Raw genomic sequence first — 19,142 nt, forward strand, 5'->3', positions numbered from 1 at the left:
GGAGTATAATCCGATTTAAATTCGTTGGGATTGTTCTTTCATGCTTGTTTACGTTGAAAAGTTGTTTGGGAGCATGGAAATCTTGTTCTAAGGTTGACACCAATCTTGGTGGTGTCGACACTTGCCTTTTGTAGTTGGCCCCAAAGGTCGACACCAGTTTGGAAGGGTCGATCCTTGTATGTTGTAGAATCTGGGTGTTGGTTACTGGAATTTAGTGTCGACCCTTCCTATCTAAGGGTCGACACCTTGCCTGTTGCACAGTTCGCTTTTCTTCCTGAAAGGTCGACACCTGTGTGTAATTTTCAACTTTTTGGGCTGGTTTGGGCCTTACTTTTTGGAGATTTTTGACTTGTTCTTTTCATTTGGCTTAGGGGCTTTTGTTCTATTATTACCGTGCTACTATAAATAGGCTCCAAACATATATTCATTTCACTTTTCTCCGCTTTCCTCTCTTTCAAACCGTGAGTTCTCTTCTTTCTCTCTAAAACTCAATTTTTTTCACTTAAATCTCTAGATCTACTCACCTAGAGTGATCTTTTCACCTTGGTCCTTTGAGAAAGAGTGTAGATCTCGTCAAGGGCTTCATTTTGATCCGAATAGTTCGTGGTTTCATCGCCGGTGAATTTTGGATTGTCATCTTCTTACTTCAAGACGTAGGGGTTTCTAGTTCTCCTTCAATACCCTCATTTATAGATAGATTTGTGGTATTTTCTTTATATAAATACAAAGTTTATATTTTTAAGCATGTCATGAATAAATCATGAGATTGGGGGTTAGGGTTTGAAGAGTTGGGTTTACTTGTTGGGTTATGATCTTGAGTCATGAGTTTGGGTGTAAAATTAATAGAATAGTTAGAATAAAAAGTGTTTTTGTGAAAAGCCTTAATTTCTCTTAAAAATCCTAATTTGGTTCATGAGAATAGATGATAGTTTTGCTTAAATTGAAAGTAGTATAATGAAATTGAGGCGTTAAATTACACATGTACAAGTTTAATTGAAATTTAAAGAGTTTGAATCTATGTAAAAGTTATGATTAAACTCTTAATGTTGATATTTTAAATTATGCTATAATATGAAGCCAAACTTGGGGAAAATAAATTACTAAGGGTATGGATGATATGAGCTTTGTGATGAAATGATGATGTGGAAGTTTAAAAGTTGTATTGGATTATGCCTAATTGTATCGAATGGTGTTGAAATGGTTGTGTTGAATTTTGTTGTGTATTATGTTGAATTGCATTAAGTTATGTTGTAACGTGTTGTGTTGAGTTTGGTTGAGTTGTATTGTGTGGAGTTGAGTTGTGTTGGGTTGAGTTGAGTTGTGTTGGGTTGTGTTGGGTAAGTACCCGTGCGGGGAGTTGAAAAATGGTTTTTCGGTGCCAATGTCCATCCATATTGTGGGGGCCAAATATTGAGACACGTAAAGGAGCCGAATAGTCGGACTAGGAGAGTCGAAATTCGTATATCGCATTCGGCCCCGTCTTATACATGTAAATCTAGAAGTATCCTATTCGGCCAAATAACTAGTTGAGTAAAGGGTCGAATGAAGAGCGATGTGCAGCAAAAGGAGCCGAGCAAATAGTTATACGACGAATTGAAGGTGGACCTAGTCCCGAAGCCCAAGAAAGAAAAAGATATAAGTAGAAGAATATCATTCAGAGAGAGGTATATGAGAATTAGTATGCTTAACTTAAGATACAAGCAATCAAGAGAGTATACACTGACTTATCCGTCGGAAGACTTATCCGTTGGAGTGCTAATTCCGGCACCCCCGACTGGAGTGTTCATTCTTTTTTAGGTTAATAGCAGAGGATCACGAGCGTCCCTCGGGATCCAGAGAGTATTTCCAAAACCACATCACCACAATTGGTGCCGTCTGTGGGAATACTCGGTCGCTGACGAAACCAACCAGAGAGATGACCTCACTCTAACGAACATGCTGGGATCGGAGAACATCACCGCGAGACGCGCCTTAAACTTTGACTCCGTTGCCCATACCTCACCCTCAACTTCAGCACATGAGACAATGCAAGCGATCATGGAACAGGCGAAGCAAAACGAACAGAGGTTAGAAAACATGATTGCTGAGAACAAGCGTCTCTAGCAGGATTTGGCTTTGGAAGTGGCAAAGTCTAGACAAGTCACGAGCCAAGGTCCGAGATGACCTTTGAGAACGGATGGTCAAAGACCTCGAGTTCGGAGACAAGATAGTGACAGTGACTCTGGCTCATTATCCCTGGAGCCCAAAAAGAAGGGATGACTCGACACTACCAGTTCCTCAGAAGAGAGTCCACGTGTAAGGCATAAGCGAAGATGAAATGGTTCAGACGAAGAAGACCAACACGATTCCTTTGTGCGGCAGATCGCAAAAGCAGTATTACCCAAGAAGTTCAAGGCCCCGTCGTTCACCCTGTATGACGGGAAATCAGACCCCACTGATCATATCCGTCATTATAAGCAAGCCATGACGCTGCATACAGATGATGAGGCTATCGTGTGCAGAACATTTTCGAGCAGTTTGGGACCATTAGCCGTCAGATGGTATTATAAGTTGGAGCCGACGTCGATTAAGAGTTTCCATCAATTACAAAAATCCTTCAGGGCAAGATTCATCACCAACGAAGTCCATTCAAGGCAAGTTGACTCTCTCTGGGCAATGCAGATCCAGCTAGGAGAAACCTTACGAGCGTATTCGGCGCGCTATTGGGAGTGCTTTAATCTTGTCGATAACGCTTGCAACGACTCCATGGCCATCACTGCCTTTAAAATGGGTTTGCATCCTGATAGTGCTCTCCGCAGTTCCTTGACTAGAAGGCCCCCCAAAATAGTGTGGTCGTTGATGAAGAAAGTCGAGGAATACTGCAAAGTGGAAGATAACGCCTTGCGGGTTAAAGCCGGGAACAACGCCAACAAGACTGCCCCTTCAGAAATTGTTCAGCCGGTAAATTCTGTACTCCCTCGAAGCCCCGAACCGTGGCATTAAGCTAAACGAGACAACAGACGGGATTCACGACGGTTAAACGACCAATGTTTCCATCGAGCTAGTGAATAACTTCAAGTGATAGCAGGCGCACAAGCCGCGCGGACAAGAAATATACGGAGTTGTCAGATGTAAGGCCCCGGTGCCTCACATCGGGAATGGAGGGGGAGTTCCTGGGCTATAAAAGTAAAAACCTGGACCCTTATATAGCATCGAGGCCTTTTCCCAAATGGTGAAATCCCTATTAGAACTCCCCAGTTAAGCGTGCTTAGGCTGGAGTAGTTCTAAGATGGGTGACCCACTGGGAAGAACAAATCCGTGCGGGCGTGGCCCAAAGCGGACAATATCGATAACGTGTAAAGGGTCGGGGCGTTACAAATGGTATCAGAGCCGACTCTCAAGAGTACCGAGTGTGGACCCCTGGCGTCTCTCGGTGTATGTGGGCGGGCTTGCGAGCTGGCAGGCTACTGCACGGGGACGTGCATCCTTATGGGGGGTGGATTGTAAGGCCCCGGTGCCTCACATTGGGAATGGAGGGGGAGTTCCTGGGCTATAAAAGTAAAAATCTGGACCCTTATATAGCATCGAGGCCTTTTCCCAAATGGTAAAATCCCTATTAGAACTCCCCAGTTAAGCGTTCTTAGGCTGGAGTAGTTCTAAGATGGGTGACCCACTGGGAAGAACAAATCCGTGCGGGCGTGGCCCAAAGCGGACAATATCGATGACGTGTAAAGGGTCGGGGCGTTACATCAGAGCCGATCAGCATGATTATGTCTAAAGTCCAACACCTTCCGTTCTTCAAGTAGCCATCCAAAATGATAGGACCTCCCGACACGAGACGACGGGATAGGCGATGCGAGTATCATAAAGATTACAGCCATGATACTGAGAGTTGTTATGCATTGAAGGATCACTTGGAGGAACTGGTACAAGACGAACGGCTAAAACAGTACGTCCGAAAAGGCAACTCAACCAAAGCAATAGCCTTACAGCAGGATTCACCTCCACTCGGCATGATCCACATGATATACAGCCTATCAATGGCCTCCGTGGTGCATATGATTCAATCGCATCCCGATTCTCAAAATCAACTCACTCCGGCCAAACGGCCCCATAAGGCTGTTAGCATTGCTTTTGATGATTCGGATTTGGTCGGAGTGACACTTCTTCACACCGATTCCTTGGTAATCGAGTTATGCGTAAACCAATTCACCGTTGAGCGCGTAATCATTGATCCGGGGAGCATATCGAAAGTTATGTATTACAAGACATTCATCAAACTCAGCTTCACCAAATTTGATCTTTTCCCAACTCCTTATCCACTATTTAGCTTTAACGCCAATCCAGAATACCCGTTGGGCAAAATCACACTACTAGTTCGAGCTGGCTCGAGAACAGTGGGCATAGAATTCTTGGTTGTCAAGCTGCCTTCGCTGCATAATCTCATCATGGGACGAACTTGGCTGCACACCATGCAGGCCGCGCCGAGCACCTATCATCAATTGCTCTACTTCCCGACTGATCGCGACATTGAACAAATCTGCGGTTCCAAGAAATCAGCCCAAGCATGTTATCTCCTTGCCGCGAAGACACCAAAAGAGCTGGGAGTGAATTCTATTGAGGTTCCAGATCGGGAGAGCCTCGACGATGTTAGACAGCTTCCGAGCGAAAAGGCCACAGAAGCTGTCACGACCCAAACCCGCCCCTAAGGGTTTAGCATTGTAACCGGCCAGTAATTCGTGATTACCAAAGGCTTACTTAACAATAATGACAGTAATACAGAGTAAGGGGCTGGCGGAAGCCAAACAGTAAATAAAAGATGTCCAATGAGCTGTGAAAATCTAAATGGAAAAAGACTTTTATAGACTAGACCGCATCATAACCATAAACATATATACAGACATCAGATACGCGTAACAAACAGGTTAGGGACCCAATCCCTTCACCATAACTGTACAGTAAAAAATCTGAAGCATTTATTACAAAACAGAGACAAAATGGTAAATCTAAGACACACCAAAACAGCCTTGGCTTGAACGGATTCGGAACCTCGAAGTGAGGCACAATGGTTGGTTTGACAAAACGAGAGCTTAACTTGACGCATTTAGCTTTGGTCCGGTGCCTGGCCACCTACATACATATATAAACAGTGAGCTAAAACCCAGTAAATAACAAATGTGTAAAGGGGTTAAGAATGAACGTCCTTTCATTAATTAAAGCAGTCATTTGCATCACTAAATCAGTTATTCAATCAGTGGCTCATGTTTTGTGCCGTATCAGTCATTTAAAAATCATAACAATCATACGTGGTACGTCCAATAGCAAGCAATACCGTAGGTCTTACTAGACCAAACAGTCAGTTGATGGCCATCAAAACAGTAAATAGTAGTAGTTCCAAACATTGAAACTGGCAGAGATCTCTGTAACAGTAGCAATAGCAGTAGCAGTACAGTAACAGTAAGTTGCTATGGATGCCATGAGTACAGTTTACAAATAGGACAAACATGCATTCAGTAAACAATGTCATTTCAGAAAGCAGTACAGTCAATCGTTCAGAAATAATTATAGTTGAATGTATCTTTACAACATTGTTACTCACAGATTACTGAGCTATAGACAGGCTAGTCAGCGTCCTCGGGTGCCAACCCTACATAGTTGCAGAATGAACACAAACTAAGTTACACACTAGAGAAATAATAACTTAGCCCCTTAACTTGACTTGGTGTGGTTCTATAACATTATCCTCAATAAGATGCCTTACACATGGCCTAGCAATGCCTAGGATGAGATGAGGATGCAAAAATATACTTTAAAACATGTTAAAATCCACCCACTACACCACTACCACCTCACCTACTCCACTAAACCTAACCCACTACACCACTATCACCTCCACTTCACCTACTCCACTAAACCTAACCCACTATACCACTACCACCTCACCTACTCCACTAAACCTAACCCACTACACCACTATCACCTCCACTTCACCTACTCCACTAAACCTAACCCACTATACCACTACCACCTCCACTTCACCTACTCCACCTACCACCTACTACCACCTACTCTTCTATATATAGGAATCATTGTAACATATCAATATATCAATCAATAATAATACATACAATTTATTCTCTCTCTTTCTCTATACATTATTTCTTACATGGTATCAGAGCTGGTTTAAAACCTAGTATTTTCGCTTCTCCGGCGGGCGGCAACCTCACCTTAGCCGCCCGCCGGCCCTCAACCTATTCCGCTGATAAAATCAACAAAGATTTGTGCAACTGTAGTCATGTGTGAGGCTGATGGAGAAGAATTCTTCACCTCATATGACGAGACAGTCTGGAACTGGAAACATTGCAACATTCTGCTCTGGAATTCTGCAGCAGCTAGATTATAGCTTGGTTGAGTGCCAAGCTTTGGTTCTTCCACCCACTCTTGAACTTGCCCAGCAAAGTGTGAAGGTTCATGCTTGTGTTGGAGGGACTAGTGTGCGCGAAGATCAGCGCATTCTCTCCAGTGGGGTTCATGTTGTTGTTGGTACTCCTGGTCGTGTGTTTGACATGTTGCGGAGACAATCACTTCGCCCTGTTTACATCAAAATGTTTGTCTTGGATGAAGCTGATGAAATGCTGTCACGAGGTTTTTAAAAATCAGATGTATGATATTTTCAGTTGCTGCCACCCAAAATCCAGGTTGGGGTGTTCTCAGTTGCTGTCACCCAAAATCCAGGTTGGGGTGTTCTCTGCCACAATGCCACCAGAGGCTCTTGAAATCACCAGGAAATTCATGAATAAGCCTGGAAAGAGAAAAAGCTCATGCTAGGATTTGCGAAGTGATTCGCTGCAGGAATTTTGGCTTTGGATGAAACCCTTACCATACTCCACTCATTCTCTCCAACTGTTCTAACTTTTTCTTTTTATTATTATTATTATTATATCAAATAATCAATGCACTCATGTTCCCCACTAACAGTGTCCACTTTTGACCCAAACCATTTTCAATCCATCATTTCTCCTTCACCTTTTGCACCCCACTCACCGACTCTCTCTCCACTTTATCACATGGGTTTGTCCCTCTCTCTCCTCCATTTGATTTCAAAAATCACTTATTTTTATTTATTTTTTCCAAGTCACTTTTCCTCTTTTTTAAATACCCCACTTTATTTTGAAACAATCGCACTGATGTTTTTCATATAATCCATCTATAAATATTTTTTATCTATTTTCTTTCTCCCTTGTTTTCTTTCATTTTATTTTTATTTTTTCAACAAAACACTCCCAAAACAAAAACAAAAAAAACAAAAAAAAAAAAAAAAAAAAAAACAACATTTTACAAACTTGTTATTTCTTCATGCCGGGGATCAACCCCGATCAGCATTTTACACCATAAAAAAAAAAAAAAAATAAAAATAAAAAAAAATAAAAATAAAAAAACACAAAACAAAACAAAACACAACCAACACAAATCGGAACAGTGGAATTTTTCTTCTCGCCTATTCTGCCGGTCTTTTCTTCTTGCCTCCGTCCTGGGCAGTCCTTGACGGTGTTGCCTCCGTGCTTCCTCGACCACCAAGCAAGTTGCCTCCTCCCTGCTCCTCCACTGCAGCATATGGTGGACCTCCAAATCGGAACATCACGGTGGCCTTCCGTTTCAGCTCCTTGTTTTCTGCCCTTAGCACGCTTATCTCTGCTCGCGCATCCTTATACATGCGTTGGAGCAGAGCCAGTTGGGCATTTAGTTGCTGCACCTCATTTGTCCTGCTCTGCAGCCGGTGCGACAAGTTTGTGACCGCAGTCATGGTTTCCACACATGACTTCAGAGTATACTGATTGGCCTCAATATCAGTTTGCACCGCCATTTTTTGCTCCACCGACCGCATCGGAAAGTTCAAAGGAGCAAACCCAGAAGTGTTTGGTTGGGGTTCACTGGCCACCGCACCAGTTATTTCTCTTGTGGACTCGTTCAGTTCTGGAAAGAGCGTAAGCAGACCACGGGAAGAGGAGGCCATGTTCTGGGTAGCTGGACGGGAAGAAGAGGCCATGTTATGGTTGCTGAGTGTTTCAGAGATGGGTTGGTTACAGAGTGTTTACAGAGTGTTACCAGTGTATCTCTCTCAGCCCACGAAGAGTTTTTCAGAGGTTTCAGACTGGTTTGATTTCCACATGTTCTCTCAGCCTCCGCCTTCATTTATATAGCACATGACGAAGAGGCCGACACGCGCACTGTCGATCACGTGCATCGCCGCGTGTCTGGCGCGCCTTTTGATGGCACGTCTTTTTATGGATTGGGCACGCCTTTTGATGGCACGCCTTTTTATGGATTGGGCACGCCTTTTGATGGCACGCCTTTTGAAAGATTGGGCACACCTTTTGAGGGTTAGCTCCTTTAAGGGTCCGACAAGACTCTGTAAACTGTCCCGACATAGATTCCGGTTAGTTTCTACAAGGGTCCGACAAGACTCTGTAAACTGTCCCGACATAGATTCCGGTTAGTTTCTACAAGGGTCCGACACGACTCTGTAAACTGTCCCGACATTGTTTCCGGTTAATTTCTACAAGGGTCCGACAAGACTCTGTAAACTGTCCCGACATTGATTCCGGTTAGCTCCTTCATGGGTCCGACAAGACTCTGTAAACTGTCCCGACATTGATTCCGGTTAGTTTCTACAAGGGTCCAGCAAGACTCCGTAAACTGTCACCACAACTGTCACAACATTGTCTGCTACAACGGTCCGACATGACCCCATAAACTGTCTTCTACATCGGTCTGACACCGCCATCCAGTGTCCTCTACACCGTTATGACACCACCATACAGTGTCCTCTACATGGTTATGACACCCCCATCCAGTGTCCTCTACAACGTTATGACACCACCATACAGTGTCCTCTACATGGTTATGACACCCCCATACAGTGTCCTCTACAACGTTATGACACCACCATCCAGTGTCTTCACCAATGGTCTGACACGACCATACAGTGTCTCTTATCCTCTTTTATTTTTATGTATTTTCTTGTTTTGTTACTCTCTCCAAACTCAAGTTGGTTAGTTCCTATCCCCCTTGAGTTTGCGGGGGGCTGTTAAAATCCACCCACTACACCACTACCACCTCACCTACTCCACTAAACCTAACCCACTACACCACTATCACCTCCACTTCACCTACTACCACTACACCACTATCACCTCCACTTCACCTACTCCACTAAACCTAACCCACTATACCACTACCACCTCACCTACTCCACTAAACCTAACCCACTACACCACTATCACCTCCACTTCACCTACTCCACTAAACCTAACCCACTATACCACTACCACCTCCACTTCACCTACTCCACCTACCACCTACTACCACCTACTCTTCTATATATAGGAATCATTGTAACATATCAATATATCAATCAATAATAATACATACAATTTATTCTCTCTCTTTCTCTATACATTATTTCTTACAAAACACTTTTCAAAAATTGCTAAAAACAGGGGTCTTGCTCGAGCGTGGCTTTCTCCGCTCGAGCGGACATGCAGACAAAGAGGCTCCACTCGAGCGTGACTTCCCTCGCTCGAGCGGACTGCAAACTCATGAAAAAGTACTGGTTGCACATTTTTCTCGCTCGATAGACGCTCGACCCACGATCGAGCGTGAGACTCAGACCCTCGCTCGAGCGTAGATTACCTCGCTCGAGCGGACTGCAAAACACATGAACTTCTGGGCATATGCATTTCACGCTCGAGCGTGACCCTCAACGCTCGAGCGGAAGTGCATTTACTCAGAGTGTAGGCTCGAGCGTGAAGTCCTCCGCTCGAGCGTGGATCAAAAATCTGGAATTTCCAGATTGATCCTCAAGCACAAAACTCAACCTCTAAAGCTTCAAATTCAATTTTTCTGGGCTAATTTTCTGGAAAACACTTATAAACCCATAATACAACATGTTTTAAAGATCATTTCATAAAATCAAGCCCAAAAGTGTGACAATTAAACACAATTTGTAATGTAAACTTGAAGAACAATGCAAGAACGTAACATGCATGAGTTCTTATGAATTCCAATGTTCCAAAGCATAATCAAATGCAAGATTGAGCTCAAAGACATGGTGAATTTCAAGAGTACAACCAAAATGTGGACATGCATGTGGAAATCCTCATGAAAATGATCTCAAAACTCAATGATATGGACATGCATGCAAACATTACTACTCAATACAACACTTTAAGCTAATTCTTGACTCTAATCGCCAATTTTCCATGAACTATGCATGTAACAACTTAAATTCACAATTGAGAGGATGAATTTCCTACCTTAAGTCTTGAGTTCCAAGTGTAGAAGCCTAATTTCTCAAGTCTCCTTCAATTCCTCTAATTTCAAGCCAAAATCTAGATGAACTCAATTTTTCTTCCAATTCCCTCTCTCTCATGTTTGGTCTAGAAGATGGATGAAAAGATGATGAAATGATAGTGCCAAACATATGAATCAAGACTAAATAAATGGTCTAGAAATAAACCACTCAATGACAATTATGTAATAACTCAAGCCAATGTAATTTAGTTATTTATTCTAATTTAATCATTCCAAATCAAATTTTAACTAAACCTACCCTAAAATCCCATAAATCCTAATTAGCATATAACACTAATCAATTTCTGAATCGGTCGCCAATAAGGCTTTCAATTCGCAGTTCGAAATCAAAACATGAACAGATCATTCAATGACAAACAGATAGAAATGCAATTAAAGCAACACACTCATGCAATCAATTCAGGATTTCATCTTAATCAATTACATATCATGCTTAATCACAATTTAACACTAATAAGAGGTTAGGGTTGTCACAGAAGTCCTGGATCGAGTCAAAATTGCTGGCAATCCTGACAGGTTCTTCATGATCTGTGCCTCCCTGAATGAAGAAGACAGAAAGCAGCTAATTACCTTATTACTCGGTAACCTGGACATATTTGCGTGGTTTCCGTATGAAATGCCGGGGGTAGATCCATCTGTATCACAGCACCGTTTGAATGTTGATCCCAAATGTAAGCCGATCATACAGAAAAGCCGGTAGTCTGCCGCGGAGCACACTGCCGCCGTTGTTAAAAAGGTTGACCGGTTGCTTGAGGTCAGGGCAATCAGAGAAGTGACCTACCCTACATGGCTCTTGAATACTTTGGTTGTGAAGAAGAAAAATGGTACTTGGCGTGTTTGCGTTGATTTCACCGACCTAAACAAAGCTTACCCCAAGGATTGTTTTCCCCTCCCTAGAATAGACCAACTTGTAGACGCGATGGCACGTCATCAGCGTATGAGCTTCCTCGATGCCTACAGAGGCTACCATCAGATCCCGGAGGACCAAGACAAAACTGCATTCCTCACCCCAAGAGGGACCTATTGCTATAAGGTTATGCCTTTTGGGCTGAGAATGCAGGGGCAACTTACCAAAGACTAGTCACGACCATGTTCAAGGAGCAACTCGGCCAGTCTATGGAAGTATACATTGACAATATGGTAGTCAAGTCCAAAGAAAAGAAAACTCATATAGCCAATCTGGAAGAGACATTCGGCATTTTAGGCAAATATCGGATGGGGCTGAACGTTTCCAAATGCGTGTTTGGGATCGGCTCTGGCAAATTCTTAGGTTACATCATCAACAATCGAGGAATTGAAGCAAACCCGAGGCAAATTACAGCAATCCTGGAACTTGGCTCCCCCCGATTGGTCAAGGAGGTCCAGAAGTTGATAGGGATAGTCACCGCACTCAATAGGTTCATCAGTCGTTCCACTGACCGCTGCTGACAATTCTTTCATACCCTGCGGCAGGGTAAAGCTTTTAAATGGACCTCTGAGTGTGAAGCAGCTTTCAACAGTTTGAAGACTTATCTCCGATTAGCTCCACTATTGACAACACCATCGACAGGTGACCCGTTCATTTTTTATCTAGCCATCTCCGACCGGGCCGTCAACGCCGTACTATTAAAGAAAGAGCTTGGGGAGCAGCAACCCGTGTATTATGTGAGCAAGGCAATAGTTGATGTCGAAACACGTTACCTTTCATTGGAAAAACTCATCCTAGCCCTCGTCATGGCAATAAGAAAACTGATGCATTACTTCTAAGGGCACAATATCGGGTGTAGACACCCCATTTTTGACCGACCTTAAGACTCAGACGTCACCGATTGAGCGCTTGGTGATGTTGCATAATGTGCTTGTTCAGAAGTTTCAGAGTCACGGCCGTGAGCCCTGCCTCCGGACTTCCGAACCCTCTTTTGTACTTTGCCTCGGTTTGCGAACCAGGCTCGGTTTTCTTTGTTTCTTTTCCTGAGGGAAGAGAGAGGTCCCGTAGACCATCTCTCAGTGGCCGTGGGCTACATTTTGTGGCCGTAGGCCATTTTGCCCATTTCGGAGTCTGGTTTCCGGTTTTCGGAGCCGTCAGGCCGTGTGCCTCGGTTCGGGACCGCTTAACCATCTCCTATTGCTTCGGTTTTTGGCATAATTTCTATTTGCTCCCTTTTGAGGGACACTGGGGTCTGAGAAACCCACTTCGTGGTCGAATGCCACTTTCGGTGCTTAACAGCCCATTTTCGGGACCTCGGACTGCGCGTTTTGGTCCCCGAGCATTCGTTTTGCATCGGTTTTCGTTCATTTTTGGCAGGTACCTCTGTTTTATCACCGGAGAGGTCACTGAAGGGTGAGAGGCCAGTAATTGTTGCAGCAACCAGTTATACATCCTCCGACGCCCTCCGGCGCCCGTTTTTCACACTTCCGGGCTAATGTTGAACACCTTGGGCCCATTTTCTCGAACTTTGAACCACATTTTTGTGATGTACACACATGGGAGGACCCTAAAAAGTGGTGGCCGGCCATTAATGTTACTTGACCCTTTTGACCCCCTCATTCCGGGCTAATGTTGAACACCTTGGGCCCATTTTCTTGAACTTTGAACCACATATTTGTGATGTACACACATGAGAGGACCCTAAAAGTTGGTGGCCGGCCAGTAATCCCACCTGACCCTTTTGAACCCCTCTTTCCGAGCTAATGTTGAACCCCTTGGACCCACTTTCTTGGACTTTTAACCACAGGGTTGTGTTGTACACAGATAGGAGGACACCATCAGTTGGTGGCCGGCCACTAAATCTGATTGACCCTTTTGACCCCTAGCCGGCCGGCTAGGGGGTGTGGCAGGCCGGCCACCTGCAGCAAAAGTAACAGGCCGGCCGAGCTCCTTGCACTGTGCACTTTACAGCTGTGGAGCTTTATCCCCCAGAAAATATCTTTATCCAGGGGATATTTTGTGGGGGAAAGTTTGTCTCCTTTTCCCCCACCTTTATACCCCCTCTTTGGCCCTTATAACAAGCAAGCTATATCATTTGTTGGGGTTAGAAAAATTGGTCTTCAAGCTTCCATACACAAAGCCATCTTTATCCCTCTCATTTCCTTGAAAACTTCCAAGTCCCTAATCACCATTTCTTCTACACCACCAAGCTCTACCACCACCACCTCATTTCCAGCAACAAGGAAGGCTTCTCAAAGGCTAAAGGAGCTACAAATTGGTCCAAGAAGCAACAAAAGCTTTAGTCTTCAAGGGTGAGCAACATTTCTCCTCTTTTGACCCTTTTTCTTGATCCATTTGTAAGCCCCATATGCTTTTTGTTTCAAGCTCCGGCCCTAACTGAAAGGGCCCTCTTTTGAGCTCATTTTCACTTTTCATTAAGGGCTCAACCCTGTTTGAGTCCTCCATGATGCACTTGCTTCATTGATCCTCTTATATGTCATAATCTTGCATGCTATTTTTGGCCCATGAGTAATCTGTTTTTGAGCATGTTGTAAACTGATATTAGGCTTATTTTGAGCCCCTCTTCAACATTGAAGAAGGGCTCAACACCATTTGGGACTTCCATGTTGTACTTACCTTTATACTCCTCTTTTCTTCCCCATTCTTGCATGCAATGGCAGCCTTCCATGCTTTTGTTTTTGGCCATTTTACAGTTCTGAAAAAGTGCTTATTTTGGTCCATTCTTCATATTTCATTTAGGTCCTTTCATGGTTTGGGACCTCCATATGCCACTTCATGTTATATCTCTCTTTTATTCCCCATTCTTGCATGTTTAGTTAGCCTATCATGCTTTTGTTTTTGGCCATTTTACAGTTCTGGAAATAGTCCTATTTTGGCCCATTCTACATGTTTTATTAAGGGTCTTTGGCTTTTTGGTGAATATTTTGCATACCTCATGTTATAGCCACTTTTGAACCTCATTTTGCATCACATTTCTATCATGTTTGTATACTGATTTTGGGGCTGCCATATACTGTAAATTTTCATATTTTTGGTCCCTCTTCAGTGTTGTAGAAGGGAATTTTTCAGTTTGGATTTTGCTTATATCACTTGCTTCATTACCCCTCTTTTGGCCCCTATTCTTGCATGCCATTTTTGCCATACCTATGCTTGCTGTTTGGCCATGTTTATAACTGTGAAAGTGCCTTTTTTGGGACTGTCTAGCTTCTGTCTTTGCATTGCATGTCCATATTGTGCATGTTTGGCATAGCTATAGGCCATTTCGGGTGCCTAAATTCGCATTTCGGGACAATTCCAGGCATTTGGTGTCATTTCACCTCATTTCGGGACTGTTTTCCCCCATATCTTAGTGCTGAAATTCTATTAGAATGATTGCTATTCATTTCATGTCATTACATCGCATTCTATCATTGCCTCGGTTTGCGTGCCCGTGTGCACGCATTTCAAGGCACTCCATTTTCATCCGCCGGCATCCTATATGAGTGTGGCAGAGGCTCACTCATGTTGGTATAAGCCCATATCATGTTTTCATGTCATTACATCGCATTCTATCATTGCCTCGGTTTGCGTGCCCGTGTGTACGCATTTCGAGGCACTCCATTTTCATCCGCCGGCATCCTATATGAGTGTGGCTGAGGCTCACTCATGTTGGTATAAGCCCATATCATGTTTTCATGTCATTACATCGCATTTTGCCATTGCCTCGGTTTGCGTGCCCGTGTGCACGCATTTCGAGGCACTTCATTTTTTATCCGCCGGCATCCTATGTGAGTGTGGCTGAGGCTCACTCATGTTGGTATAAGCCCATATCATGTTTCCATGTCATTTGCATTGCATATGTCATCGCCTCGGTTTGCGTGCCCGTGTGCACGCATTTCGAGGCACTCAATTTTTATCCGTCGGCATCCTATATGAGTGTGGCTGAGGCTCACTCATGTTGGTATAAGCCCATATCATATTTTCATGTCATTACATCGCATTTTGCCATTGCCTCGGTTTGCGTGCCCGTGCGCACGCATTTCGAGGCACTCTATTTTTATCCGTCGGCATCCTATGTGAGTGTGGCTGAGGCTCACTCATGTTGGTATAAGCCCATATCACATTTTCATGTCATTCGCATTGTGTTTGCCATTGCCTCGGTTGGCGTGCCCGTGTGCACGCATTTCGAGGCACCTCATTTTCGTAGCATAGTGCATACTAGGTTGTATCTTAGTTTGCATTCTGTCATTTTCTCGATTTGTGTGCCCGTGTGCACGCACTTCGAGGCATCTCATTTTCATAGCATAGTGCATACTAGGTTGTATCTTAGATCACATTCTGCCATTTTCTCGGTTTGCGTGCCTGCGTGCACGCATTTCGAGGCATGTCATTCCGTAGCATTGTGTATGTTAGGATTATATCTTAGTTGCATTTCATGCATATCATGCATATTGCATCGTGTTCGGGATAGGAGTTAGCCCGAGCACGGGAAACGAGGTGCGTTTCGTACTTCGAGTGACGGAACGTGTCTCAATTCCCCAGTCACCGACACTCCGGATTATCCATGATGGAGTTAGGTTTTAGCTGTAGTTTCATGTGCATTCATCCTATATTGAGTTGTGCATTTCGACTCCTCGGCCATCATGCCTCGGTATGCGTGATTGGTGGCACGAGGATCGAGGCATGCATACATTTGTGAAAATACATTGCTATGCCCCTTTCCTGCTCTCTGTTGCAGCAAAACGAAGAATCAGCAACTTTTTGGGGCTTGGCACGCATTTCAAGAACATGTGTAAACAGAGGCTAATTGGGGCATTCCGGTGGATTTCCGCGCAAGACAACCCGGACATGCATCATCCATCAGAAGCAAGGCAGTCCCTGGCTTGCATGCCAGTTTTACAGCTTTCTTAGTTAATTTGTTAATTAATTAGGAATTTGTACATTATTCGGACTGTAATATTTTGGACTGTAATATTCTTTTATTCGGGACTGTATATTTATTCGGACCCTCCGAGTGAGGGCACAACTGTAATAAGTGTGCGTGTGTGTGTTGTATGTCTTCCAACCCCACGTCTTTCTTCCCTTTTATTTATCCGCTTATGATGGTTAGATTAGGGCATGTTTCAATTAGCATACAGTATGACAGCATGTTTGCATTCATTCATCTGTATTGCATGCACCGGGCTCGGCGCATCATACTAACTGTATTGTACTTTCAATTCCAAATTGAATACATGATAGTTGTAGCATTTCATATGCCATCTTAGAATAGCCGAGCCTGCTATAGTTTGCATGTTTGCATGTGTTGCATTAGGCATTTTTGTATACTTAGGATCATGCATGATTTCTAATGAGTTTCTGTTTTGGTTTGGAGTACCCGGTAAGCTTTATACTTTAGCATCCTTGCATGCGTGTGAGTGAATGCCATGATAGCATGCTTACCATGAGACAATATGCTTATGTGATATAACTGCCTGGATGCCTGTGGGTGGAGGCTGGGTTATCTGAATTGGAGTAAATCATCAAATGTTTCAAGCCTACCTGCGGGTAGTAAACCATTTTCAAAAAACGAGCATGAAATGTTTTGTTCCAATTCAGGCGATCCAGTCTATACTTATATGCTGTGCGCATCACATAGTAACCTAGGCTAATAACCGGAATAAGAACACACAATGTTTTCAAAAATAGATATCATGGTTAGTAGAGGCCGATCTTTGATCGGGCGAGCGGGGGTGCTCACGAAGTGACCTTCCCCAATCGTACCCAAGTTCCCGAGCCGAGGCAACTTTGGAGATGACGGACACGTGGCCTTTGGCACCGAGTTAGGGTTTCCTAAATTCCCCCATAAAAAATATTTAGGTGGCGACTCTGTATCTGGCAAAGCAGTCCATGTTTGGCACTTCTTTTCAAAAATCTGTTTCTCAAAACGATTTGCCGGATTTGGACTCTTTGGTTCAGATTAAGAACCGTGACAATTTGAGAGTCCGAGCTGTAGTGACCCCAAATGAACAGAACGGGACTTAATCCTCCCGGGGCGTTCGGGGACGTCTACAGTTTCTGGCGACTCTGCTGGGGATCTAGAGAACTTGACTCGAACTCATGATATCTGTTTTTGACTACACTTGTGTGTTTCTTTGCATTGCATTTGCATTGGTGTGCCTAGGACACCGTGTTTGCCATCTGCTATTCCTGAACGGTTTGCCGGAGGCTTGTCTTGTCAAGGCATGACCATAAGGCTGACCGGTTGTGGGCTCTGCCAGTATGGGAACACAAACCCCGGTTTTACCGGGGCACCCTCTTTGACCATTCGACCTAGTGCATATTCGGATCCATAGTGACCATTCCAAATTAGGACAGGTTGCTTACCCGTTTATAGGTTGTTTGAAACCGCTCTGTGCGTAATGAAACCCTAGCTCCTGACACAATAGGACAGGGAAACCCTACCCCAACATAGGGGTGTTTTGGCTCTCACTTATCTGTTATGTGCTTTAGAGTGCGTCTCTACAGGAATGCATGTATCAGTATATGAGTTTGGGCATCAAGCCTGCGGGCTTCAGTTCAGTATTGTCAGTATCAGGCCTGCGGGCATCAGATCAGTATATGAGTTTGAGTATCAGGCCTGCGGGCATCTGTTCAGTATTGTCGGCATCAGGCCTGCGGGCATCAGTTCGGTATTATGGGTATCAGGCCTGCGGGCATCAGCCAGTATTTGAGAATCAGCTATCTGCGGGTATCAGATTCTATTTTAGGGGACAGTGATACAGGGATAATAATCAGTGTTTGAGGACAGTGTGTTTTCAGCTTATCAACTGTGTGTTGTTATGCCCGACTGTGTGTCATGCATTTTATTTTAAGCTGTTATGCTGTCCGTTTATCTGTTTATTTATTTCCATTTCGCTTTATTTATCTTTTGCTAGGTCAGTTTTAGCACAATTGCTTCCAACCCAGCAGGCATTCCCCAAGCACTTTGGACACGAGGTCGTCGACTCCATCGATCTGAGGATCTAATCGACGGACAGCCAGTGTTCCATTCTCTACCCCCTGTTACCAGAAGGAAGCAGAAAAAGCGCAGTGTATCTGAACAGAGATCACCAGAACAGTGGTTTCCCCCATCAGTGGACAGTTGGATCGAGATCCCCATTGAGACAGATCTGCCAGTAGTTCAGACAAATCGAAACAGTATGACGGCACCAACAGGAGTTGAGGAGATGATGCGCCAAATGCAGGAAACCATGCGGGCCATGCAGCAGGATGCCGTTCGCCGAGATGAACTCGCTAAGCAGCAGGCCGAAATTATGACCCAGCAAGCTGAGCTGATTACCAGACTGCAATAACAGAATACAGCATCTGCTTCACACCAAATCCCTCCTCCAGCAGGGGCTCCATTACCTGAGCAGGCACCTACTGTTCAGAACGCCCCACCAAATGCCCAGAATACCCTGCCGAATGTCCAAAATTTACAAGAGGACACGAATCTTCTAACGGGGCCAGCTCCGCCCCCGCTTCCGCCACAATTGTCCAAGGTCCATACATCCAATCACCCGGACTCTCCCTTCGAGGTCGAGGTTGATCATACAGCTCTGAAATTGAGCAAACTTGAAAAACTCTTTAAGAAATCCCAAGGGGTCAAGGCTATGCCGGATATCGAAGACGGATATACCGAGGAGGCCGTAACGCACCCCGATAGGTTCAAAATGCCACAAATCGACCGCTTTGATGGGACCGGCGACCCCATGGTCCATATCCGACTGTTTGCAGACATCTTACGGCCAATGGGCCTAACACGACCACAGAAGCTTTCATTATTTGGCCGAACCGTGTCGGGTGTGGCCTCCCATTGGTACGCAAAGTTACAAGATGAAGTGAAGAAGAATTGGGATGA

The 19,142-nt window shown here is 44.3% G+C and overlaps 1 long non-coding RNA gene across 1 annotated transcript; it reads left to right on the plus strand.

Moving 5' to 3' along the window:
* The first annotated feature begins 6,552 nt into the window (after window positions 1-6,552).
* Window positions 6,553-7,310, plus strand: LOC145797362 (uncharacterized). Its single transcript, XR_014338804.1, has 2 exons — window positions 6,553-6,677; window positions 6,715-7,310. It is a non-coding gene; the product is annotated as an uncharacterized LOC145797362 (long non-coding RNA).
* The last annotated feature ends 11,832 nt before the right edge of the window (window positions 7,311-19,142 follow it).

Source organism: Camellia sinensis, chromosome 8 (assembly GCF_055761805.1).
Source record: "Camellia sinensis isolate YWXY chromosome 8, ASM5576180v1, whole genome shotgun sequence".
In the NCBI taxonomy this organism is placed as follows: domain Eukaryota; kingdom Viridiplantae; phylum Streptophyta; class Magnoliopsida; order Ericales; family Theaceae; genus Camellia; species Camellia sinensis.